The sequence below is a fragment of the Dipteris shenzhenensis genome, chromosome 20, assembly GCF_047967505.1.
Source record: "Dipteris shenzhenensis isolate YYH24624 ecotype China chromosome 20, Dip_SZ_1.0, whole genome shotgun sequence".
In the NCBI taxonomy this organism is placed as follows: domain Eukaryota; kingdom Viridiplantae; phylum Streptophyta; class Polypodiopsida; order Gleicheniales; family Dipteridaceae; genus Dipteris; species Dipteris shenzhenensis.
In genome coordinates, this window is record NC_141615.1 from 33,353,214 (window position 1) to 33,379,474 (window position 26,261).

A 26,261-nucleotide genomic window follows, 5' to 3' on the forward strand; every position below is an offset into this window, starting at 1 on the left:
TTTGGGGTCTAGGGTTTAGGGTTTAGGTTTTGGGATTAGGGTTTAGGGTTTGGGGGTTAGGATTTAGGGTTTGGGAGTTTGGGTTTAGGGTTTAGTCTTTGGGGGTTTGGGTTTAGGGTTTAGGGTTTGGAGGTTTGGGTTTAGGGTTTAGGATTTGGAGGTTAGATTTTAAAGTTTTAGGGTTTTTGGGGTTAGGGTTTAGGGTTTGGGAGTTTGGGTTTAGGGTTTAGAGTGGATGTGCACACTTTCCAAGCAAAAAAGTCCGAGCGATAATTTTTGACACCAACCATGCTTGTATATTTCTCAAAGGAATATACAATTCTTTCTTAATTTCTCATTTATGGAACCATATACTTACTTATTTTTCATTATAACCCTCTTTTTAGAGAACATCATCTATATATGAACAAATAGTGAACACTTTAGAAACTCCTATAAATACCTCCCTACCATACTCTCTTTTGAGGATTATGGTAATTAAATCAATTTAAAAGTGTTTCCCTAATCTTTAGCAATCCCATATTTGAAGCCCTCATATAACAATGTATACCATATTCCTTGGATGAGTAGGAAAAAGATATTGGAAACCTCATACTTGAGGGCATTATAATCGATCATAAATTAATCTCTAATACATTATCAAATATGGGAAGACAAGGAATGAATTTTCAAAATATTCCCAATTCTCCAAACCTAAGTACTTTTAAGGAAATGTGGTCTCTATTGAACTCCTTCCTACCATAATATGAATTAGGGAGAAGTTGTAACTCTCATATACATCTTGAAATTTTTTCTTTTTATCTTTTATAACTATCAAAAGTATAATTTTAAGACTACCATTGCATAGATCATGAAATTTTGAGCATTTTTCCTTTTTATAGGTCCTCAATCTGAGATAAGGAGCAAAAGTTATGACCCCTTCTGTGTAGGCTCTCCAAGGGTATTCTGCCAGTGGAATAGGGTTGGGGGGCAAGCTCTTCAAACCATATTCCTCTAGAAAAATTCACTTAGAGAGTCTATTAAAAAAGTATTATATTATTTTCTTAGGTCATCCTGAGGAACTATAAAGAGGATATTTGCTCAAAATTTCATGATCCAACCAATGGTGAAAGGAAAAGAAAGGATTTTTGAAAGTGATAAAATAAGTTACCACTTGGACATTATATATGTATATTATATAAAGGTATATTTATATCTATATCTATTTATTAGTATTTCATATTTACTTACATATTCCTTGAAATAATTTGGATTTTTTTGCTCCCCAAAAATGACTCGAGCCTATATATTTTGACCCCTCCTACCTTTTGTCCACTCGTCGCTCGGGGGTTTTTGCTCAGAAAATGGAAACCCTCGATTTAGAGTTTAGGGTTTGGATTTAGGGTTTGGGTTTAGGGTTTAGGGTTTGGGGGTTAGGTTTTAGGATTTAAGGGTTTGGGTTTTGGGTTTGGGAGTTAGGGGTTAGGGTTTAGGGTTTGGAGTTAATTTAAATATTTAGTTTTTATTATTTTTCATAAATTCAAATTTAAAGTCATTAAGATTTTAACTTCTTATTAATGTGAATGTTAAATTCTTATGAGTTTCAAGTAAATTAGATAAAAGTTTTATCTTTTTTAAACTCGCAACTTGAGTATATTAAAAAGAACAATGGAAAATAGATTATTTCTTGGTTTTAAGTCGCAACCTAAGCATATTAAAAAGAACAATGGAAAAGAGATTAGTTCTTGCTTTTCTTCGCTTCGACGGGTGGTGTAGTCTAGATTAGCATAGATTAGTTTGTCCTTAGAGGAGAGAACTCCAAAAAAACCAATCAAAGCCATGCTTAGAATTTCCCGACTAGTTCCTAATTGGATCAGTCCATTCGTTCATATTCGGTTTCACACTCACAATAACCCTACCATATAAGCAACAATCAAGGTTTTAAAACTTTCAAGATGATTGTAAGTTGTAGCAGGACAGATTACAGTTGAATCAGTTATGGGATTGGACAAAGCAGATCATATTTGTACCAGTTATGAGAGTTGACAGAGCATATTGCAATTATATCAAACAGACTTTAAATTTGTATTCGATTGTACTTTATTTCATAGATTGCAATGTACTCCTGTCTTACATGTCTCACATGTCTCGCATTATGGTCTTGCATCTGTTACTTCAGATAATCTAGTTATCTCAACCTCTACCAATTCTTTATTCTAAATCTTTCATCTCACATTATGAGTCTGCAGTTCTATAAATCCCTTGGTAGTCGTTCATCTTCTATATCTCACCCGCAGCAAACACTTCTTCCACTTTGCTCTTCTTACCTTACTCCTCTCCTCAAGCTTTACTCCTTTCATCTCACATTATGAGTCTGTAGTTCTATAAACCCCTTAGTAGTCACTAGTCTTCTATATCTTGCCTGCAACAAACACTTCTTCCACTTTGCTCTTCTTACCCTACTCCTCTCCTCAAGCTTACTCCTTCCATCTTGCCCACAGCCTTACCTCCTCTCCTCAAGCATACTTCTTCCATTTTGCCTTACCTCCTCTAGTTACCTTCCTCACTCTCGTTACCTTCCTCCTCTTGTTTCCATGGATCTTTTTGAAGTAATCGATTCTGCCGAGGAAGCCATTGGCAGCACCAAACTATGGATTGCCGAGAACTAGGGAAAGAGAGAGAAGAGAAAGCAAAATCTAGCTTTGTTAACCTAATACTAGAAGGATGACTTTGCTTGTCAGAAGGGCTTAGAGAAGGAGGAGAAAACAAAAATAAGTATGGCTACTAGTGAAATAGATAAATTGCAGTCATATAGGAGAGAAATGATAGACTTTCAAAGTGAGATATCTTCACGTGTGGCTCGTTATGGAAGATTTCCACCCCAGGAAGTGCAAGCCATTCTAAATAAAAAAAGTGTTATGAAGGAGAAATTCATGAATCCTTACTTCTCTTCTGTAATTTTAACTACATCGATGAGGATGAGATGAGCTCAGCTCTTGGATGCGTTGAATTTAGGATAGAGAGAGAAAATAGATTTGTCTTCCAGTGCGAGGCTTATTGTAACTTTTGGTGTTTTTCAACACCTTTGTAAAAATTGTGAGAGTTTGCTACTTCCACTTGTAACTTTTGAAAGTGTTTCTTAAACACTATTATAAATATTAAGAGAGTTTACAATTGTTGAATCTTATTTTTTTGTGTAACTTATCTTGAGCTTATTGTAACTTTTGGTGTTTGTCAACACCTTTATAAATATGGTGAGAGTTTCCTTTATATTCTAAATTTTGAAGATGTCTATTAACACCATTAAATATTAAGAGAGTTTACAACTGTTGAATCTTATTTTTTCTTGTAACTTATCTAGGCTGCATTAAATTTTATAATTTTAGTTTCATCTCCTTTAAAAAAATATATATAAATGCTTGTTTTTATGTTTTTATATGTGCTTTGAAGATTGGGTTTTTCTTAAATTTTATCCAAAATCAGGTCCAAAAGTATATGTAAAAATGAATTTGTACATTGACAAGTCCGAAATGAATGAAATAAGTGTTAGTCTTATTTTGGAGCTATTTTAGTCTTATTAGTCCTTGTGCAACAATTTCTCAACTACCACACTGGTTCTTGGAGCTATTTTAGTTCCAAGCTAAGGAAAATGTAGAATTTGCAATTTATGATAGTTTCCTTACAACCACCGTGCTAGTTATTGGAGTTATTATAGTTCTAAACCAAGGAAAATATACTCCTATTTTAAAGCTATTTTAGTCCTACTAGTCCTTGTGTAACAAATTTTTCTAGTTCTTAGAGCTAATTTAGCTCCAAGGTAAGGAAAATGTAGTCCTATTTTAGAGTTATTTTAGTCCTTCTCCAACAATTTCTTGTGCATCAATCCCACTGGTTGCATTGGTTGTAGGAAATCCTAAATGAGGGCATTTGTGAACCATTTTCACTACAGTAATAATAGTTTTTTCAACACTTTCTTGTGAAATGATCCCTATGGTTGCAATAAAGTGTAAATGAGGGCATAATATGCCATTTGTGCATCTTTAGAGCCACTTTCACTACCGAAGTAACAACAACAATAGTTTTTGTGATAATGGTACTACATTGAAATTGAAACAAAAGAAATTACATCCGATAGTTTTTGCGATAATAGTATTACATCGAAATTGAAAAAAAGGAAATTACATCCGAAGCAAACATTTAACAAAAGAGATTATACCCAAAGATGCTAGCACTTTGTCTTTGTGACACCTCTCTAAACACTTTTAGCACTAGTCAACACCACCGATGTGGCAAGACTTAGTGTCACTTTTGGCCCTTGTTAGCACTTTCTTACACTTTTGACCTAGTGCCTCGTATGCAGGGGACAATACGAGCACTTCATAGTAGCTAGCAGTTTCTTACACTTTTAACGTGGAACTCCTCGTATGTAGGGGACAATAAGAGCACCTCGTAATTGAACATAACCTTCCTAATAGCAACTTCATTCAAGGAACTGGGACAGAGAACTGAACCTAGTGGTGAGCTCCCTATAAGCGAGCACAACCTTTGACAGTGGGCAAGAGAACTCAATCTGGTGGTGAGCTCCAGCACATCGATTCTCTCAGTGTGTGGGAACTCCCCACCAAGTTGAGTTCTCCTCCCCCAGTGCCAAAGGTTGTGCTCAGTTACGAGTGGCTCTTCACCAGGTTGAGTTCTCTCCTAGTGCCCGACAAAACAATGAAGACGGACATTCGTATGCTGAGAATGGGATCAAATGTGACGAGCCTAAAATCCGTTCTGCAATCCCCCTCTTGAGACCCATTTCCCTTGGTTCCCCATCCTGCAACTCCCTTGGTCATGGCTATGGCCGGTGGAGTGTTGTAGGATGGAGAGCCAAGGCAAACAATGGATCTTGTGACTTGGGTAGCATTATGAAGGGGCATCGAGCTTGCAACAATAGAAGATTCATCACAGGGGTGGAAGGGGGATTGGAGAGCATGGAAGGGGGGGTAGGGGAGGGATTTTCTTGGGTGCAGTGAATTGTTTCTCTACCCTTAAGGCCTTTATATAGCTAGAGGGTTACCAAAAAGCGAGGAAGAAAAACCAAACAGAGCTATTACATCAAGCATAAAAAAGCGAGCAGACCATCCAAATCATTCATTTATTGTATTGGGGAAAGAATATTGTAACCAACATCAAATACTACTGAAAACATGAAAGGGCTAGAAGTGTGGTGTAGGGAAAGTTGCTAATCATTTCTATAGACTCAAAGCATCATTTTCTTATTATAGGCACCTCTAAAGATCCATTACCTCTCACATGGATGAATGAAATCTGTCTATATATGTATTACCTCTCACATGGATGAACAAAATCTGTGTATATATGTATCTATTTCTTATTTACAACAAATAAAAGGAGCATAAGAAGCTTCAATTTTTGGATTATTTTCCTAACCTTTTATCTGTCTACCCTAACATCATATGAGCATAGAAATTAACTTTTATTTTGGCTTTTGCATGACACTGTATTGTACTTCAAAGCCACACACATTTTTCATGAATAATCTGAGGATATAAGAGTTTCACAATCTCCTTAATCATGGCACCTTAAATTTAAGGAAATGGGTTAAGCCATTAGAGAAAGAATTTAGTAATAGCAATGAAGCCATGCAAAGAATTAATCTAGGTAGGTAGTGATGCCAAATTAGTTCTCAAACAATTAATTCCCATCAATCCACTTTCACGTACTTGCTTTATGTAGTGGAGCATATTTCATAATGCATCTAGTATTTTAATGGAAAAAAGTCCATGCACAGTAGAGTGAAATACCAAAGGTACTGAAACTAGTCCAAACCAACCTTGTGCACCTACTCCATGCGTGCAAGGTTTCTACCACCGACTAAGGCATGAAACAACTCCACCTTTGTAAGTGTAGCTTGATGCATGAATTGATGGACTTCTGCAATGAGGTTGAGCACCAAAATGAATATGAAGTATATGTGTTTGCAAGGCATGTATGCATTCTTTTTTGCATCATGTTGTGTGAAGTCTAAATAGGTGCAATGTGGAAACTCCACAATTGTCACAGCATAACTAACCTTCTTAACTATTGAGCCTGGAGTCCACACGTGAAACACATGCAACACATTTAGAACAATGATATCCTCTTTCAAAACCTCGCCACTTTCTATCATTGCCTTTGCAATACTTTCTTTGAACTCCTTAATTTTGATCTCCATCGCACAATCTTTCCATCATGATGACATGGACGTGCATGTCTTATTGTGTTGCCTTGTTGCACTGTATCACCTTGCCCAACATCCTCAAGGACAAAGCTTGCTTTTATCAATTCAGCTCCCTCTTCAATACTTAGAGAGGTTCCCTCAACAACCTTCCACACACCAGGTGAATCCCTTGGCACACCTTGAATAGATCGATCCACATTCCAAGTATGGGTCACCGTTGTATTGCAAAACGAGATAAATTGCTCTGTGATTCCATTTGGATGTTGTCTTCTACCTTTGAAGCATGATGCATGCACTCCATGATCAGCCCCTCTACCTTGTGCATTAATCAACACCCCACACGTCCTTTGCATATCTTTCATGTACCCAAAGCATGTGATAACATTGTGTGGATCATTTCTTCATATTGCCCAATTGGCAACATGCACATCTGTCTCTTTACAAATTGGTTGACCTAAATGGCTTGCTATATTTGGCTTTCCTCTTTTACCAAGCACTCTATTTGTTGTCACTGTGATGTATTCAGGACGATGACTATCTAGTTTATGCTCCTCAATAGGTAATCATGAACCCCTCTTTCTTCTTGTTCTCAAGGGTTCAGTCATGGGTCTCTTCAACTTTGGAGAGTTCAATCCAGCCTCTTCTAGCACAAACTCTGTCAAATCCACAAGCTTATTTTGTTGTGCTCTACTTGAATTACCCTCAGAAACTCGTCTTCACAAAAGCTCCGAATCTAGTCCAGTCCCAGAGTGCTTTCCTAACATGTATGCATGATAATGGGCACTTTGTAAAGCACTCATTGCAAGATCTAAAACTCAAGCTTCGTATGGAGACACATATTTTTGCAACCCATGACCCGCTCTAATGCTAGAGTGCTTGTTCTCAGATAGATTCACTTTAGGGACAAAGCCAACATTTTCATGTTGCGTTAAGAACATGCCTCCCCATTGACTAACACGAATGTCCCGAAAGGCCATCCACACTTGGAGGATAGTCAATTCGCCTTCCTTCACATGGGTAGGAGAACAAAACTTTCTAATCCTATTTTTCCATTCATATGTTGTGGCATTTGTGGTTGTGTTTCTCCAACTTCGACATAATGATTTGTGTTCCTCTTGAAACTAGGAGGTAATGTAGCGTCTTGTGTGATCAACCATACTCATTTCCCAATGGAAAATATAAGCTCTTTCCTTTCCCTCCATTATATTTTTCAGCCCTCCATTGTACATAGTCCTTACAGCCAACCAATTTGAACCCAGGTTGACTCTTATCTTGTAGTTGGCCAGGAAACAATATACTTTGCAAGAAAGGATAAGTACATCTCTTCTTCAAGGCTAGGATTGCATCCAAGCCTCCATCACCAATGGAAGAATTCTTTCTTGCACACTCAATAGATCTCTGAAGCTGGTGCCTCCGATGGCACAAAGGGGTTATTGTTTCTAGCATTTCATTAAGCCTTGTCTCATTAATTATTCATGCTTAGTGTCTTCATCAACAAGCAACATATCCATCAATATCTCTCTTGTAACTGTCATCTCAATGTTCTTATAGGATACATTTGGAGACACCTTAGCACGCATCAAAACCATGAATCCTCAACCTGTTGTCTTTTCTACCTTGAGATCTTTGTTCCATAGGGTGGTTATGCATACCCATATGAATTGCACATCTGGTAACTCTTTCACGGTCATGTGGGAGACAATAGTACATGATTGCAGCACATGGTTCTACACACTCTGGTGACTCACCACAATGATTGCAAACTAATGTTCCTATCTCCTTGTTGAGTGGCCCTAAAGAGGGTATCTTCTTTAGCTTGCCTTTCCACTGTGTTTCATTTACTAAACCAGTGCACTCATTGTAAGCACAAACCACATTATAACACCTCAAATAACCTCCACATCTGCTAAATCTTACAACACCTCTAAAAAACTCTTGTGTGCTTGTCGTATACTCTGTCCAAATATGCACATCATACCTCTGATCCATTCCTTTCATGGGAGAGCTTGAACTTATTGGTGGTAGCTCAAACAAAACATATCTATCATATCTCGCTGGAAGTTCTTGCACTACATGCATTGATTGCGCACTTGAAAAGGTGACATGCAAAGAGCTAGACAATGGAAGCCTTTGCAACATTGTAAGTACACTCACCTCTTCAACAGAAGTTGATGATGCATTTGACACTATTTTTCTTATGACCACCATGAAATGTTGATGGGTTCGGCCATCCAATCTAAAGCCTTTCTCTCCCCCTTCTAAATCCACTAAAGGTTGACAAATAGCAACATCTTCAATTACAATCTATTGATGTACTTGAATCGCTTGATCTCTAATGGCAAAATGGTCCTTAATGTCTATTAATGTAGCCTCACAGAACTCAATATCATATCTAATAGCAAGTGTTTGAGATTGTAGATATTTCACTAGAATAGTTTGAGTTGCCATTCGATTGTCTTAGATAGAAGAACATAAGTGCAAAGCCAGTAGAAGGTGACAAGAAGGGGAGGTCTTAGAGAATTGCAAAGCCAATAGAAGGTGTCAAGAAATGGAGAGCTTTGAGAATTGCAAAGCTACTAGTAGAAGGTTAGGAGAAGTGGAGAAAGGTGACAAGAATGAATATGTGTGTTAATCTTGAATTTACAATTTTAAATTAATATTATTATTATATTGCGAAGGTTTCAATGTGATAAAATCTACCAATTACCATTGGTGGATACAAATTTATTATGTGAACTTGTACAGGATGTGCTATATTTATTAGTAGGAGAATAGTCCAAAAAAACAAACCAATAGATGGTGCACATTGCCAGATACGTATTAATTGTGTGAATCTCTGCCCATCACTTTGGAGGTAGCCCACCACTCCTTTTCTTCATGCCACTTTGGAGGCAACCTACCACTCATGCAATGAGCTACCAACTGATGATGTCGATATTGAAGCCCGAGAGTGTGAACAACTAACTTCATGTTAACTTCATGTTAACTTCTAACATCATGCTAACTTCTAACTTCATTTTTACGATCTCGTAACTATCCATTAATAGAACTATGATCTTCTAACTTCACGCTAACTTCTAGCTTCATTCTAACTATCATGATAATGATATAACTTTCCATCATGCTAACTTCTAGCTTCATTCTAACGATCATGCTAATAATTATGCCTAACCGAGTGTTCTACTTAATTGGAAGAACTGAGCGTTATGCGAAGTGGCTATCGATAATCTAAAGTGGCTGCCATCTTCATGTAAAACTGATGCTCCATCTGTCAGTTTTCATGAAAATCTGATGTTCAATGAAGAGGCTTACTCATGCTGAAAATCTATCAGTTCCATCTTCCCCATCTTTACTTTAGGCTTTGCTTCTGCTTTGCTTCAAGCTTGCTCTCAAGCTTTGCTCCATCTTCGCTCCAAGAATGCTTATCATCTTCTCCCCTTCCCCCTCCTCCTTCTCATCAAGTACCTCCTCCTTCTTCCTCCTGCCATCCCGTTTAAGGTGAGTGGATACTTCAGTTGCTATTTGGGGGTGTAGTCACCGCACCATATCGTATCAACTTCACGACTGATGAAAAGAACATCCCACTTCTTATCAATCTTTTCAGCAAGTGCGTAAAGAGAAACTTGGAGATCGAATCACAACACTTCAACAATTGGTGTCGCCGTTTGGCACGGTCAGAACCTTCGAGACTTTTACCTTCTGTTTGAGCTGTTTCACATTCTCATATGATGATGTTCGGTTTTGCTGGCCGTTTCGGTTTTGTCGACCCTCCATGCACTCCTGCTCCTTGAGCTCCTTGTGCTCCAGCTCAGCTGTCTCTCCCTTAGCTACATGTAGCTCCCATTCATTTATCGTAGTCGTCTGAACAATCCATTAGCTACATGCAGCAGTCTTGTGCTTGCAATTCCATGGATGTTCTTTTATCGTAGCCGTCTGAACAATTCATTCTGTTCTTTCTTGGCGGTCGTCATCCTCATCTTCTTCTTCATCAACTTCGCCTCAGCTGCACACCACCTTGTCTCACAGACCAGAGTTACTGTAGCACACAACCAAGAATCCCACCACCTTCAGTCCCATGCTCATATCCTACTTTGTTTCAAACGATCCATTTCCAAGGATCCCTCCGGTAACCTCTGCACCTGGAGCCCCACCTCCTCCTCCTCCTCCTCCTCCTCCTCTTCCTAGAATGGTCACTCTCGCAACCTTCACGGCTTTGTCATGGCGCTCAACCTCACAGGAGGAGAGCTGCAGGGTTCCATCTCTCCACTCATTGCTGGCCTCCGTTTTCTCATCTCCGTCGATCTCAGCTCCAATGCACTCTCTGGTCAGATGCCCACTCCCATCGGCAGTTGTGGAAACTTGCAGCTTCTGAAGCTCCTCAATAACAATCTCATGGGTGAGCTTCCAATGGAGGTCGGACTGTTGAAATAACTTCGAGTGCTGGATCTCCATGGAAACGGGCTCACGAGAGCAATCGCATCAATCCTTGGCTTTCCTCTCATTCGCTCGCTCGCTCCTGCTGCATCCAAGCCTCCAATAGAAAAGCCTCTAGACTCCAGCCTCCCTATCATGGCTTGAGCACCGCGTATTAATATGCGGTGCCAAACTGTATTATATAAGCTGAAATGAGTGCCTTATCTACAAGCTCTTTGTCCATGCAACCGACATGGATCTTCCCCCTTTCATGGCTTGAGCACCATGTATTAATACGTGGTGCCAAACTCGTATCATAGTAAGCTGAAATGACTTCCTTGCATGCAAACCCTCTCTCCTCAACAAGGCAAAGTAGTTTATGCTTGAATTATCACTTCCTCTTAGTTTGAATTATCACTTCCTCTTTAATTAGATCTCTTGTTTGAATTGCCACTTCCTCATAGACCATAGAGCTTTTTGATCAAATCATCATCTCCAACTCAACTAGAGCCGTGGAGATAAAATCTAGTACCATGATAACAAGTTTGGAATGAAGGCCTTTTAGGTAAGATCTAAACGCATTTTTTTCATTGGTAGAGCACGCGTATTAATACATAGTGGGAAACATTTTAATCTTGCTTTTTTTCAAATGTTTTACCATTGTCTCATGCTACAAAGATTTTATAGTTTGCCTTCTGTCAATTCTACATTGAGGTGATTTGTTGGCAAGAATGATGTGTTTTAGGCAGTGATTTGTTGGCCAGAGCACAACATATTAATGTGTGGTTCCAAACATTATGACAATTCCAGATTTGTGCTTAAGGAAGGCAAGATTTCATAGGTCATGTTTAACAAGGCAATTTGCAGGTTTTAGCTCAACGTATTAATACGCTGTGCAAAAGGTTGTTTCTCGTACAGATTTAGAAGGGCATATTAGTGTTGTGCTCGTGCTTACTCTTGGAGCCATTTGTTGGGGCTTGAGCAAAAAGATGAATTTTGGTCTTTCTTAATACAGCAAATGCTTGAAAAATAATGGATTGATTGTTTTTTCATCATGGATTGCTTTTTGTTATTGGTGGATTTCAGTCTTGGAATCATGGTCAAGAAAAGGGTTTTGAAACTTTGTGAAAACAAAAAGCCTCCTCTTGCCACTACTGCAAGGGCACAAAGAAGGAAAAGAGAGTGCCCCCCGAGTGAGGGATCTATGCATGACAATGTAGGGAACGAAAGAGAGGTTCTTGAAGTGGATAGTGTTGCAATTCAGGGTATGGATGAAGACATTGAGCGGTCACTTCCATAAGAGGATGAAGAGATGGATGTGGATCTTGCAGAAATGGAGGTGGAGATGGTAAGAGGAGGTGATGTCATTGGCAGATGCAGACTCCTTGGCTCTGATGAGTGTCCATGAATACCATTGTGTAGGATGATTACATATGCTCATGTACGTGGTCTGATGTCTGACGTGGCAACACTTAAAAGTGCTTTTCAATATGAAGGTTACTCACCTGAAAAAGGGGCTTTCATTGTTTCTCTTTGCACTTCAAATGGGGAGGAAACAAAAGTCACAAATGAATTCAGAGAAACATGGACACCATTGTGGAGGGAAGTTAAAGGTGAATTTGAAAAGGAGCTTGCAAGTAAAAAAGAGTGGCAATTTATGTGTAAGAAGATGTTTTATGTATGGGAGGGCAATCATCGTACCACTGCATGGATGCAATTGATTTTTGAGGCCTACATGGAGACTAAGGCAAGACACATTAGGGTGATGTGCATAGTGATACCCTCGCTGTGTGGGGGTTAAAGGTCACTGTGCCTTTACCCCAGTTATGTACAATACTCAAATACATATATAAATGAATGAAAAAGAAGATTAGGGTGATTCTGCACCCACAAAAAACTTGTGTGGCTTTCTGTTTCTCTCTCTCCCTCTTCCGTTCTTGCTTCTATTGAGAGCACTCTCAACTGGTATCAGAGCCGAAGTGATCTAGCTGAGCGTGGAGGAACACTTGGAAGCTCAGCAGCTTTGTGGGAGGAAGAAAAAGCTCTGTGGAAAGCTTTGTGGGTGACTTTACTTCCATTCGAGTGTGTAGAGACCTTGGAGGAACCTTTGGAAAAGTCACTTTGGTTTTACGAAGTGGTTTTGAGAGCCTGTTAAGTGTTTTCAAAGAAAAAGTCGTTTTTAAAGCTTTTCCCTGTTCTGTTTGATGACAGAGACTCCGCATTGACTTGTAGAGGCAACTATTGCTTGCATTTGGTGTCCACTTCACTTCAGGAGCTTGGAAACACCTTTATTCTTGAATTTGGGATCAATTCATTGGATTTCTGACTCACTGTGTCAGTTTCTGCATTTTTTTACCCGGGTGTTAGAACTCAAGTTTGGAGCAACCATTTGCAGATCTGTCAGTTTTGGTGGACTCAAGAGGTCCTAAAACTTCTACGTCGCTCATCATTCGCACTCCGGTGGAGTTTACAAATAGTTATGTTTCCAAAAACGTTTTTCAGTCCATGTGTTGGACCCAGTGATTGAGACCACGATTTCCAAAACCGTCTATTCCATTGTGTTTCGGACGCCTATCAGTTCTTGCACGATTCGGTGGAGTATTTTCAGAGTTATAGATCTCTGTGTGTTCGATTTTGTCGCTCTGTTATGCATTTTTCATTCTAAGGTTTTGAAACCTTAGATTTATGCCACATGGTAGTGGATAAGTGTTGACTCCCATTTCTCACTCATCGGTTGGGATTTTGGAGTTTCGACAGAAGAGAGATATTTGCATATTTTCTTGCTGAGTCCGATTATGCAATGGTGCCCATGTTTTGAGGCATCTCAGGTTCTATTTTCAGTAGCGGTCATTACCATGGGACCATCATTTCTTAAGCATACCTTATGCAGATCACTCTGGTTGCAGTTTGAGCAGTGTACGCTCATTCATGGTGTGAATTGGGTTGCAGTGGATGATTTATAGGCCATTTGGATGCATTGTGATCTTTATTGGATGCACTGATAGGCCCAGATTACCTTGTGAGATGCTATTTTTATGGATGCTTTGCACATGGATGCTATTTTATGCTAAGGGACAGCTTTGACACATTGCAAGTGATGCACTAATAGTGTTATGCTCTCTTGGATGAGATATTATTGATGCATATGCCCATGGACGGTGTTTATGCTTGAGCCATTTGGCACTTATTGGCATTTTGGATTGCCATCATAGTTGGCATTTTCTTTTGGGCCAAATTTGCTCATATGGATGCAAAGTACATGCACATGAGTCAGCTGCATCTTTTGATGCTTTGAGATTTGAGTTTTGGTGATATTTCAGTCTATTGTGCATACACATTTGGGTGCACCTGGTATTTGGTGTGATTCTCTCTTGCAGGTGCTAGCATTTGGGATTTTTCTTTATTTGCATCATGGCATCCTCTTCCATGTCTGAAAAGGAGTTTTTCAGCATTAAAAAGTTTGATGGGACAAACTTTTCTTTGTGGAAAGAACAAATAAGGGATGTGCTTATTCAAAAGAAGCAGATTAAACCCTTGGCAGGGATTCAAGCTAAGCTTACAAATATGTCTAAGGATGATTGGAATGAGTTGGATGCATTAGCAAAGTCTACTATTAGACTTCATCTTGTAGAGTCAGTTTATTTCATAGTAGTAAATGAGCAGACTACGGAAGATTTGTGGAAGAAACTGTGTGCCACTTATGAGAAGGAAACTGCCTCTAAAAAAGTTTACCTCATGAAGAGATTGTTTGAGCTGCAGATGAAGGAAGGGGTCTCCATTGCTTCTCACTTGAATGAATTCAATATTATTTTCAGCCAGCTTCAGGCTCAGAAGACGAATTTTGATGCGGAGACTAAGGCAATATTTCTCTTATGTTCATTGCCATCCTCATGGGATACCTTTCGTACAGCTGTAAGTAACTCTGCATTTAGTGAAGTATTGAAATTTGATGATGTTGTGGGTAGCTTGTTGGCCAAGGAGATTAGACGGAAGTCTATGGATGGCAACAAGTAGGATGCAGCCTTAAATGTGCAAAGGGGTAGATCATAGTTTAGGGGGAAGTCCCAAGAAAGAGGGAAGTCTCGTAGCAAATCTAGGGCACGGAACATTGAGTGTTACCACTGCGACAAGAAGGGCCATCTGAAAAAGGATTGCTACAAGCTAAAAAGAGAGCAAAAGGATAAGAAAAAGAATGGAAATTGGGGTGCAAATCAGAAGGAAGAGAGTCTAAGGGAGGACAAAGGAAAAGTGAACATCAAGGAGATCAATGCAGTCACACATGATAGTGACAATGACATTCTCTTCATGTCTAGTTTATCTGCAGAGTTGCTTACCACTTCAGATGATGCATATTCCTAGGATTGGATTTTGGATTTTGGTGCTTCATTCCATGTTACTCCCCATAGGGAATGGTTCTCCACTTATGACAGTGGAAAGACAGGTTGTGTGCATCTTGGAAATGACTATGCATGTGACATAGTGGGAGTAGGTGACATAAAGTTCTCTTTTGCAAATGGGTCTGCATTTGTTTTTAAACATGTGAGACATGTGCCTAAGTTGACCAAGAGTCTTATTTCAATGGGTCAACTAGACGATGCTGGTTTTCACACCACTTTTGGTTTTCAGAGTTGGAAAATTCAGAAGGGGTCTATGCTTTTGGCCAGGGGTGCCAAGTGTGGGATTTTGTATCCCTTACATGTATTAGGGGCATTTGATCATGTTGTTGCAATGACCGAGTAGCCAAGCACTTCTTTATGGCATTGCCGGTTGGGCCATATGAGCCAAAATGGATGAAACTCTTATACCATTTGGGTTATGTACCGCATTTGAGTTTCTCTAATTTTGAATTTTGTGAGCACTGTCTCTATGGGAAGCAGACTAAATTAGCCCATAAAAGAAGGGGAAAGAAAGAGTTTGAAAAGCTTGATTTGGTGCATTCAGACGTATGTGGTCCCATGCCTGCACGGTCATTAGGCGGGGCTGAATACTATGTGACATTCATTGATGATGCAACTAGGAAAGTGTGGGCTTATGCTATAGCTTGGAAGAGTGATGTGTTCCAGATATTTCAAAAATGGCTGGCCTTGGTTGAGAATCAGTCAGGTAGAATGCTTAAATGCCTACGGACTCACAATGGTGGAGAGTATCTCTCTCATGACTTTCAGCATTTCTGTGATACATGTGGGATTAAGAGGGAGCTCACATCCCCTCATACTCCAGAGCCAAATCCAGTTGCAGAAAAGATGAACCATACCAGTCAAGAAAGGTTGCAATGCATGCTTTCCAATGCAAGTCTTTCTGGTGGTTTTTGGGATGAGGCAATGAAGACTATAGTACATGTGATCAATAGATCACCCAGTAAGAGTTTGGATGGTGGTATTCTTGAAGAGGCATGGAGTGGCAAGAAGCCCTCTCACTCTCATTTGCGTATATTTGGGTGTGAGGCATATGCACATGTGCCAAAAGAGCTTCGAAAGAAGCTAGATCCTTAGTCTAGGAAATGCATCTTTCTGGGTTATGGTGAAAGTGGAGAGATGGGCTATCGTCTCTGGGATCCATAAGCAAAGAAGATCATACGCAGCCATGATGTGGTCTTCAATGAGAAGAAGATGCATAAGGCACCCATGAGGGATGTGGAAATGAGGAGAATCACTTTCCAGGACGTGAATCCACCTACATATGTTGACAGACAGTAAGCTGTCCATGCACCAAATGTGCAAGAAATGGTACCACCAAGAACTCCCACAGGTATACAATCAAGGGTAGATGATGGATCATCTATTGGTGGAAATGATGAGCCAAATGTGGCTGATATGCAGGTGGGACAGCAAGCTGAAATGCCCTTGAGAAGATCATCTAGAGTTTCTAGATCTCCTGATAGGTTTGTTGCAAGGGTAGACTATGTGAGGCTTACTGATTGCGAGGAGCCTTCTTACTATAGAGAGGCTATGATGCGTGAGGATCAACGCAAGTGGGAGTATGCTATGCAATCAGAGATGAGTTCACTTATGAAGAATAAGACTTGGGTCTTGGTTTTTTTGCCACATGGAAAGAAAGCATTGCCATGTAAATGGGTCTACTAGATGAAGGTCATAGGTGATGATGTACCTAGGTACAAGGCCTGTTTGGTCACTAAAGGGTTCAAACAAGAGAAGGGTGTGGACTTTGATGAGATATTCTCTCCGGTTGTGAAGATGACCACACTTAGATGCATGCTTGGACTAATGGCAGCAGAGGATATGGAGCTTATGCAAATGGATGTCAAAATAGCTTTCTTGCATGGGATCTGCATGAGGAAATTTACATGGTGCAGCCAGAAGGATTTGAAGAAAAGGGCAAAGAGCATTTAGTTTGCAAGCTGAAAACTATCGCAATCTGTCCGCGATGCGCGCGGGTCTACACAGTGGATGTGCAAATGCATGCGCAGGAGCTCAGAGGGAGCACAGATGTTGTAGTTCTGCAAAAGCGACTAGTACAAGTAGAAGATTCGCCAGCCAGAATGGAGGAATGTAAAGATGGAGACATCAAGGGAAGAGGACCATGCTTTATTTGAAAGAAAGGATGAGAGGGAAATATCAAAGTACTAGCTAGGTGGCTTTACAAGAATGAGCGTCCCATCAAGGAATAGCCACCTCCTTTTATAGCTAAGAGAGGGGGTCTCTCCCAATAAATTCCTCCTCCCACATGCATGGTGTGTGTGGAAAAGTCTCCCATGTGGGCTAGGCAGTTGCACTCTCAATTGTGTATGACAACAATTTGACTCATTTTTCCACATAAATCAAGCCCCATATCTCAAGTCTATGATACTCCCTTGGTCTCTTCCCAATTTTATAATATGTTCAAACCTCTAGGAGGACAAGTGGAGGGTTGGTACAAGGAATCTTGCCACCTCATCCTACTTTCCCCATTATTTAACTTTCTCTCCTGGACCTTCTATACCTCCCCCACATGGGCCTATACTATATGGAGGGAATAATCCAATATAATATCCATCTCTACCTATTTTATATTACTTCTCCCATGGAATTTGAGCCATATCTCACTAAATGCAGCCTAGGTGGAGGGGTGGCACATGGAGGAGCCATGCCACCTTACATTTTATAATATTACTACCATGGATTATGTACAACACACCTTATGGGTCCTCTTACATGGAAGGGTGGCACATGGTCATGCCCTGTTGCCTCAACCTTGGGCCCTATGCACACCATATTTTATTATACTATTGCCATACATACAAACACACACATATTAATGCCTTTTTCCTTAGACAAATTTATCCATAAAAGTGGCAAAGCATTGTAGCAGTGCTTACTGAGCTTAGTTGAGGTAGAAGTCTAGGTCGACCTCTCAAGCACTCTCTCCCAAGAACAAATGGAGAGGAAAAAACCTTCTCTATTGCAATTTCTCTCTTTTAATCGAAAAAGCTGAAGTCAATTCTCATGAAGTCTCTCAAGAATGGAGATGTATGAACGGAAATTTCTCTAATGAACAAAAAATTCCTCTCAAAGGAAATCTTTCATCATTGGAATGAAAGAACTCTCAATCGCTTCTAAATCTCTCACACTCTCATGCTCTCACACAAGGATCACCATGTCTCAATGGAAGACAGAGAAGCTTTGATACCATGACAAAATATGAAGAGGGCAGAGGAGAAGAGTGGAGATGAGGAGAGAGGGCATAGCTAGAGAGCACACCACAAACGCCTAACTGTACACTAGATTTAGTTAAAGATGTAGAATATATACAAACCCATTTATAGTTAGGGATAGGCCATCTAACCCTTTCCTTTATAGCAATCTATAAGTGTTAATGCTAGTCACATGTAATCACATAATGTTGAGGGTGGTCTCTCAACACAACCTTGCATGATGCCCATCAGGGAATAGCAAAAAAACACTTTACCGGGCAATACAACCAGCTAGAAGCTCCTTCAGGTAGGCTTATGGTGGCCCACATTCCTTAGAGATGCAATGATGCTTATCTTATAGTGCAACATGTGGGCCAACCTAACATCAAGCATCTTGAACAAATTAAAAGTGGGGACTCCACTTCGTTGGCCCATTCAAGCCAACCATTCACCCATCTGGTAAATTGGTTTGTGGTTCTCCCTACAGACTATGTACCAAAGTGGGTTGAAGCAATGACATCAAGCTTGCTGTAGCTAGTGATGATTATGGGCTTCACGGGCTTGCTCTTATATAGCCACCAGTCGTAGTCAGTTAGACCCAATTGGGAGACCGACTCAGTCAGACCAAACGGCTGACTAGAGTTTCTCGAAATAGGCCACTAACCACTCGTTAGAACCATGGCGCAGAATAGAGCAGAAATAAAATCGTTTGGAATCATGCAAACAATGAAGTAAATGCCTAGGATCTAGTGCAATATTTGCCCATAAACTCCATATCCATGTTTTTATTTCAAGAGTGCACCAGAATTGAGTTTTTAAACAAACACTTGGAGAGGTAGATCAAGACTGTGGCATATATAAATACCTGGATTTTTTCTCTCCGTGGCTACTTCTTGACTTGTATATGGCTCTTGCATAGGTGTAGGTAGGCAAGGATGATGGTGGGAGAAAAGCCAAGGCTACGGTGTTGTCCAGATGTAGATGAGGAAGAAGATGAGGCTACAGTGTTGGAGAAAAGTTAAGAAGATCAAACCTGCTGCAGGGATCGAGAAAAAGTGAAGATAAGAGGAGATGGCATAGATATCTATGCAAGTCACATCAGTCTTGTTAGCCACTATGGCGATGTGATCCGATAGGTCACCTACCCAAAAGAAATGATAGCAATGTGTGAGGCACACTATAGTAGAACTATAATCCCTATCGAATGATGTGGGGTCAAAGAAGGCCGCATAGTCGATGTGAACAGAGTGATCTAGGGGTTGAAAATATAGGGTCAAAGGTGCAGGTATGATACACTTCTCTGTTGATGAAGAGGCCCGTAAAAATGACAAGGTATGGAAAACTAGTCAAACCTGTATGATCAACTATCATGAGCAGGAGGTTGTTTGATGTGTGCATGGCTAAACATCCATCAGCATGGGATGTAGCATCTACCATAGGCTCATTGAGAAGGAATTGACAATGTAAAGGCCTAGAAGCCTGAAATATAATTGAGAATGCATAAGATGTCCCTAAGGCATATGAGATGTCGAATGCTGATGAAGGGGCTGATCTGTAGTCTTGGATCTAATGATTGATTTGCATCAATTAAGGATTGTAAACTACATCCATGCATTCTGAAACATTGAGTCTCCCTAGGTTGCACTATGGCTAAACTTGATGATGTGTAGTGCACTAGGGCATCACTGCATTGATACATAGGTATCCTTAGGCTGAGGAATGATCTGCTGATCGAAAGAGGTGGTGGTATTGGATCCAAGGGTGGTGCAATGTTGCATGACTAAGCCGATGCTGGAATATCATGACGACTAGTCTATTGATCTACACTTCTCATAGGAACTATTTCCAAGGTATGCTCCATGTCAGAAGTGAAAGAATTAGTGATGGATGCTGGAATGGTATCACCTAAGGAGATGACTGCACTATGGCATATATCTCTACATGCAGCTGGAGATGTGAGTGCCTCATACTAAGGATTTACCTGATGAATAACTGCATGATCACTAGTGAGCTCCTAAGTATATGCATTTGGTGTGATAGTAAATGGAGTTGGATACATGCATGAATGTGATGGATGTACATCACTAGAATCAGACTGTGTTGAAATAGATGAGACTGCCTCCCTACTGCCTTGTACTGAGGACTTACCATCAAATTTTCCTCGTGTTGAGGGCTTATTGAGAAGTGTGCCTCATGCTGAGGGCTTACCAAGGAATGTGCATGATAAAAAATTGCAGCCTGATCCATGCTAACATCCAGAGTATTTTTGTTTGATCACTGAAGACTAATGAGTTGATGACTGGTACATACCCTGTGGCAACAACAAATGCATGAAGTAGGTTCTATTTGCACTCGTGGATCTTGTTCAGAGTCATGACTATTGTATCATTAGCTATGTGATGCAAATAATTCCATGGAGAGGGTTTGGTGCTCAATGCAAAAGGCTTACCTGTGTATCTGTAAGAGTGTCTACCCATGAGAACACTATGTGAGAGTTGCCACTAGGGGGCTTACACTTGAGCTGGCATTGGGAAGCTTACACTAAACTATTAAAAAAAGTCATGTGAGAATTGAGTGTGTGCCATAGATCAAGGCTGTAGTGAAATGATGACAAATGCATGTCAGGCGTAGCCAAAATACTATGCAAGGCTGATGTATGTGTGCAGGAACCAATGCCAGAAAATAGTCAACAATGTGTGACTTCACATGGGTGGCATGTGCATGCAAGATGTGTAATGATCTTGAATCTGAGAAGGAGAACTCTACCAAGTGTCACACTGAGGTGCTGTAGTGCCAAATGCTAGGTATATTGAATAGGTATCAGATGTATGAAAGTGCATATCGATGATAAGTCCGATGGGACTGACACCGGTGGGAGCTAGTCGGGTAATGTGGCAATGACTGACTTGGCTTCATGGAGTTGGATCTCCTCTATGGTGGTGCTAGTCTACAACTAGGCTACACGTCGATGTGCAAAATACATCAAATGAATTTTATCTTGAATTTTAAGTGCTGGGTATGCTGCAATGGATTAGGAGGTGGTTCTGATGATTTGGATTTGATGATTCTAGCCTTTGGGAATGCCAAATGTGAAATATAAGTGCTCAACAAGTAGAGCATGAGCTAGCAAGCATTTTTTCTTTTTGGATCACCTCCAAATTCTTCCAGGATCAAAATTTATTGCTCTTGGAAGGTTAGGCAAAACTTTGTCCAAGGAGGGGGTCCAAATTGATGATGCGGCCAATGTGGTGACATGGCAATGGGTGCTTACAACAATTGTGCTAATGTGGAGGTAACAGTGCTTAGCAAGAGATTATGTGCCATGTGGCACATGGTGACATGGCACTGTGCTACCACATGTCAATGCTGAGGTGGTGGGCCACTAGGCCTACTGATGTGGCTCATGCTGACTAGGCAATGAGATGGATTGATGACATGTCACTGTGGGCTACTGCTAATGTGTCAAAAGTCATAGGGGTGCTAATGTGGTAGTAGTTGATGAGAGTGATGTGGCATGCCAGTGTGGTGATAGATGACATGGTGACTCTCACTAACGTGGATTGCAGTGATGACATGTGCTCATTGATGTGGCACTAGGCCCCCAGTACACTGATGATGTGGAGGATAAGATGGTATGTGGTAGAGAAACTCCCTTGATGATAGGGTAGGGGTAGATGGAGTGCCACATGGCAAATCTATAACCAAGATTCTATTGGTAACCCTCTGGAAGATTTTGTTTATGACAAGGAATTTTATCGATCTCCACCTGCGAGCCTCTAGAGTCCATTTGTCGACATGGAGTCACTATGGTAGAAATTTCTTTGGGGCACTTGAGGGGAGCCGTGGAGGGTCGTAGAGCCAATGTTTTGTTGTGGAAGGATCCACCCCTTGTTGGAGGAGCTTGATGTGCCTTTGTGAACTATGTTGGCATTGCTGCTGACCATGAGCTATTGGAGAACTCATTGTTGATGAGGTGCTGTCATGGCTGTGTCGAGGAGCTTTTGCTGTAGGAGTTGTTGGAGTTCGTTCTCATTTGGCTATGGTTGTTTGAGCTAGTTTGTCATTGAGGAAAGCCATGTGTGTAGGCTACTATCGCTCCTCATTAGTTGTGCCCACATTAGATAAGGCTAGGTTGACGTGCGTTAGAGGTGGTTGCATGCAGATGCGGTCAAGGCTTTATGGATGGCTATTGACTCTGTGCCAACATGGACTTATGTAGAAAGAGAATGTGTTACAACTTCTACATACAAGTTCTACATGTAGAAAGAGAATGTGTTACAACTTCTATATCCAAGTTCTACATATAGAAAGAGAATGTGCTACAACTTCTACATACGACTTCTACATGTAGAAAGAGAATGTGTTACAACTTCTACATATGACTTCTACATGTAGAAAGAGAATGTGTTACAACTTCTACATATGACTTCTACATGTAGAGAGAGAATGTGTTACAATTCCTACATGCAGAGAGAGAAGCTCTCCATTTTGTATAAATACCCCATAATGGAATGAAGCCCACACTCTTTGGGGCATTGTGTTGAGTCTACTTTGGTATTCCAAGCATTTGTCTCAAGTGTCCATGCTTCCTTGCACTCCAAGTCCATAAGCATGTCCTAACCTTGCAACTCCTCCTCCCCTCTCCTCCAACCTTGCAACCGATCCTCTCCCTCTCCTCCTCCCTCCTCCTCCTTCCTGCTCGTCCGGGACATGCTGGCTATTATAGAAGATTTATATTGTGGTATGCCATGATAGCTAGACCACTTTACAAATTATTAGTGGAGTTCTTATGGACCGAAGAGTGAGACCAAGCCTTTGAGCTTTTAAAGTGGCACCTAATCACAACACCCGTCCTTATATCTCCCAATTGGGATATTGATTTTCATGTACATACTGATGGATCCAAGTATGCAATTGGGAGTGTGCTTTGTCAACTTGGTGAACATAAAAAAGACTACCCCTTCTACTTCGCCAGTCGACAACTCAATGATGCAGAGATCAACTATACAACCACAGAAAGAGAAGCCCTAGCAATGGTGTATAGTGTAAAGAAATTTCAGCACTATCTATTGGCAAATGATTTTGCCTTCTACACCAACCATCAAGCATTGCTTTATCTTGTGAACCATCCGTGTACCATAGGAAGAATAACCAGATGGCTCCTCTTGCTACAAGAATTCAACTCCAAAATCATGGTCCACAAAGGTACCCAATACTACATTGCCAATCACATGTCTCGAGTTAAGACAGGAGCAGAAGCCACTGGAGTAGAAGACAACTTACCAGATGCCACACTATTTCAAATAGATGATGTTCCAGAATGATGTGGAGATATTATTGGGTACTTGATGGCAAGAAGATCACCCCCTGGCATGAAAGTAGTAGATGCCAAAAAATTGATTCTAAAAGCTGCACCCTATCAACTCATTGTAGGACAACTATACAAGGTGGACCAGATCTTAAGAAGATGTGTAATGCCTCATGAGATCATGCCAATCTTGAGTGAAGTCCATGAAGGCATTGCAGGAGGACACTTCCAAGGGGAATCCACAGCAAGAAAAGTTCTCCTCGCAGGCTACTGGTGGCCAACGCTGTGGGCAGATGCCTATGAATATGTAAAAGGCTGTGATGTATGCCAACGGACTATTAAGAGACAACACAAAGACTTCAATCCCCTAACACCGATTATTGCACAAAAACCATTTGAAAAATGGGGAATTGTCTATGTGGGTCCCATACATCCAACAGCAAAAGGGACATAGGCACGCTACATCATTGTGGCCACTGATTACTTTGCAAAATGGGCTGAAGCTAAAGCAGTAAACCTGAGGAAAGATCAGCACCAGAGCTTGAGACTACATCAGCACTCGAACCACCTATTGACACCATGCCAGTCGATGAGCCACAAGGGGAGCTAGTGCCAGATTAGCAGTATGACTATTGTACACAAGGGACTGAAATGCCATTGGAACAACCTCCCCCAAGTACTACAGAATCATCGAGATGGCTACATGGGCACCACTTGTATCAGCAATATCACCAGACCTCATCACCATCTGTCATTCTCTAACATCAAGCGGGCCAAATGATCCAAATGTCAGAACTTTTCACTAGCTTGGCCAAGGAAGCATATGCAAGAGAATTGGAAAGGCAGACTGCATCAGAAATCAAAGACCAATTCCAGGAAATTGCCATAGAGGTCAAGGCACTTCGGGCACAGATAGATGAGAAGGAGGTAGAAGAAGTGTGCATGAACCAAGCTCTCCAAGTTCAAGAGAAGGTAGTAAGGGATGTGACCTCCAACCTCCACCAAAGTCAAACACATCTGACTACGGCCGTAGAAGCAATGGCAATCCTACAGACCTACTATAACTCCTTGACATCTGTACATGTGCAACAGACGGAGGTAGTGAGACAAGCTCGACTCACTCTAATTCACAAAGAAGAAGATCTCCAAGATTGCAAAGACAAGCTTGAAGACATGAAACAATCTTTGGCAGTACGTGCCTTCAGCATTGATGAGCTTACAAGGGAATGCCAAATCTTAAAAGACCAACTTAGCACAGTTCAAGAGGCCAGCACTTCACAAGCCCAAGTCTTGGACCAATGGTCCAATACCACTGAAGACATTCCTCAACAGGCAAAGGTCACCTTGCAAATGAGAAAGCTTAAGGAGGCATACACAACCATCTACCATCAATACAAAGAAAAAATGAATGAGATGCACTCCCAAAAAATAATCATCTCCAAGATTGAACTCCAATTGCTAGTGCACAACAATGAGGCATTGGAAGACAACACCAATGACACCCCACTACAATGCACAACCGTGGTGTACCAAGAGCTTGTGGCTGCTCTACAACTGGAAGATCACCTCAATGCACGCGTGCTTATCCAATGGAAACAACTCCAAATTAGGATCATATCTGCTCATCCAACAATCAATTGGGAACATTCCATTGGGACTAAAACCCTGCGCATAATTTGCCAAGACTTGTCTGACGATGAGAAAAATATCTTCTGCCTGTCTACACATGCCGGGTTTATAACACTTAGGACAGATGCTTTCATTGCATACGTCTGCCTCATGGGTAGTCCTCCCCTCAGGGTTATTGTAGGTTTGTTGCCATTGCTACAATGGCCATCCCTATTATTTGCACGGCATGACATAACCGACATCCCACCCATGCAGCTGATCATCCCATCGCACTAACAAAAAGAAGTATCAGAAGATGACAAGGCCTATCTCACATCCAACTTCCCATATCTAACCACTCCTTCTGCCAACATCATAACCTCACTTCCCCTTGCTACTACCACCCTATTAACCTTCCTTGAGCTCCATCCTAACATCTATTCCCTCCATCATCTCTTTGCTCATGCCTCTCACCATTTTCAACTAACCCAACAGTCACAAACTTACGAGCCCCTCACACCTAGCTCTTTCCCCTCCCTTGCTAATCCTACCCTTGAGGATTACCAAGCTGCTCAAACCATTTGCCTAGTTTTTCCCCCCTCCCCTCTGCTCCCCCTTCTGCCAGTATCACTCTGCCATATTTCTCCCCCATGTCCCCCGATTCTCTCCTTGCATGGTCATCACCTCCGACACTTCTGGTGCTTCCATCAGTAGAAAATGACACAGTATTTGATTTTGAATATCAGGATCTGGATAATCTAATTCGTACGCTCATACCAAGTTCCAATGATGGGTATGATTTTGAAGAGATACCACTTGCCAGTAACCCCATCAAGGAATTTTGGAGCAAATATCCTGATATGAAAACTCGAGGTGGATGGTGGACCCTAGACAACTTTCCTACCAACATTCGTCAGCATCAAATTAGTGAAGGTTGGATTAGCAAGTTGGATCCACAACCTAATTGGTGCCATCCCAAGCTCTTTGATGTAATCTTCTTAAAGGAGTACTTATGGGCACCTCCATGTCTCAGAACCCATCCCAAGTTCTATGTAGTTCCACGGCATAAAAAATGGGAAGCCAACATACACACTTTG